This window comes from Myotis davidii, unplaced genomic scaffold, assembly GCF_000327345.1.
Source record: "Myotis davidii unplaced genomic scaffold, ASM32734v1 scaffold41, whole genome shotgun sequence".
Classification (NCBI taxonomy): domain Eukaryota; kingdom Metazoa; phylum Chordata; class Mammalia; order Chiroptera; family Vespertilionidae; genus Myotis; species Myotis davidii.
In genome coordinates, this window is record NW_006292344.1 from 1,078,800 (window position 1) to 1,081,069 (window position 2,270).

The following is a 2,270-nucleotide window of genomic DNA, read 5'->3' on the forward strand; positions in this document are numbered from 1 at the left end:
CAGAAGCAGACCCCCCTACCTGAAAGAGGAAACCTATGCCAAGTCCCATCAGAAGCTGAATTTGGGTGCAGCTCCTCCTGCTGGGAGAAGTGGGAGCCTCTGGTCCCAAATAATTGTCCAGGCAATCCAGAATGGATTCCAGGGATATTTTTAGGCAATCCTGCTTGTTGTACCCAAGTGGGACACTGAAAGTAATAAAAAATCTGTCTACAGAGTCTTTTCTGGTTGTTGCAGCATGAAGAACCATGAGTAGCAAAGTCTCCCATACACCCTGTACAAGGTGGTGAGGGAGGTCCTGCATGGGAACCAGCACAAGCACTGGAAGCTTTTGAAGATGGTGGAGCTGCAGATCAGCCTGAAGAACTATGACCTTCACAAGGACAAATGCACTGTCAAGCTTAAGTCCACTCTCCAGCCCAAGTTCTCTGTATGTGTTCTGGGGGCCCAGCAGCACTGTGATGAAGCCAAGGCCATGGACATCTCCCACATGGACATCGAGAGGCCGAAGAAACTCAACAAGAATAAGAAACTGGTCAAGAAGCTGGCCAAGAAGTATGATGCCTTTTTGGCTTCAGAGTCTCTGATCAAGCAGATCCCATAAATCCTGGGCCTAGGCCTGAATAAGACAGGCAAGCTCCCTTCCTTGTTGTCCCACAATGAGAACATGGTGGCCAAAGTCAATGAGGTGAAATCCACAATCAAGTTCCAGGTGAAGAGGGTGCTGTGTCTGGAAATTGCTGTTGGCCATGTGAAGATGACAGATGATGAGCTGTGTACAACATCCACTTAACTGTCAATTTCCTGGTGTCATTTGCTCAAAAAGAACTGGCAGAATGTTAGGGCTTTGTACATCAAGAGCATCATGGGCAAGCCCCAGCACCTGTACTAAGACCCAGCTTAATAAACCATACCACTATTATTAAAAAATATCTGTCTGCTGATAAATCTAATTGTTTGCCAGGTCCTGTGACTACTCTGTTTTCAAAGTCACCTTCCCCTCCATCTCCCTGGCCACTCCCCACTGGTCTCTCTGACATGTTCATGATCCCTTGTTTGGCCTATTGCACTCTCTCCTAACTCCTCTTCCTGCCTCCAATCATTCCTAAAGACAATCTATCTTGCATGCCACAACAAGCTTAATACTCCTAAAATACAAGCCTGACCTTGTTACTTGTATCAGCCAGGATAGGTTAGGCCAGTGGTCAGCAAACTGCGGCTCACAAGCTACATGCGACTCTTTGGCCCCTTGAGTGTGGCTCTTCCACAAAATACCGAATTCTGCGCCTGGGCCACGAAGGTTCAATCACACTGTACATGCACACCCGCACGGGATATTTGGTGGAAGACCCACACTCAAGGGGCCAAAGAGCCACATGTGGCTCGCAAGCCGAAGTTTGCCGACCACTGGGTTAGGCTATGCTACAGCAACAGAGAAACCCAACATTCTTGGGACTTAAACAGCAAAGGCTTATTTCTCACTCTCACTACAAGTCCATCTTTGGCACCTGAGGATTCAGCTTTATATCATTATTTTCTCCACTCTGAGACCCAGGCTGATGAACCAGTCATAGTCAGAAGCATCGCTGAAGCTGTAGAAGAGAGGAGTCTATGGTCTCACATTGATAATTAAGTGCTTGCCTGGAGGCAGCAAAAGCTCGTAGCTCATTAGGCAGAACTGATCTCATGGCCCCACCCACAGGTGGCCAGGACCTGTGATCCTATAATGTATTCAGAAGGTGTGGACCCAGAAATATTCAGTAAATAGCATTAAGGACTATTATATTGCTCTTCTGCTTAAAAATCTAGCAAGAAAATAAACTGATAATTTCCTCTGTTTTTCAGAATAAAGTAAAACTGTCTTACACTAAAAGACCTTCCATCTTCTCATTTAACTTCAAGTTACTAAATCAGCAATATTTTCCACTTTCTACATCACATTTCCAAAAGAATAAACTAATTGCATTTAACTATACAAATGGTCCTCACGCATTGCTGCCCCACCCCTCACACCTTTGGTCCTGTTGTTTTTCTCATCAACTTCTAGCCATTTCCCAGGCCATATTCAGATGACATCCCTTCCATAAAGCCTCCTCCCACTCCCAAGTCAGAAACAACCTCTTTTCTACATAATATCTTTATAAGGACCCAACTTGTGCCTCTTCGTGGTACTTAACACAATTTCTCTTCTTTCATAATGAAGAATATTTATAATTTAGTCATAAAGCGAAAAAAATACTTAAGAGGTCAGTTAGTTCTTAGATCTTCCACAC

General features: G+C 44.7%; 1 pseudogene; it reads left to right on the top strand.

The window, feature by feature from the left end:
• Positions 1–245: 245 nt before the first annotated feature.
• On the top strand, positions 246–902 carry LOC102757337 (annotated as a pseudogene).
• Positions 903–2,270: the final 1,368 nt, after the last annotated feature.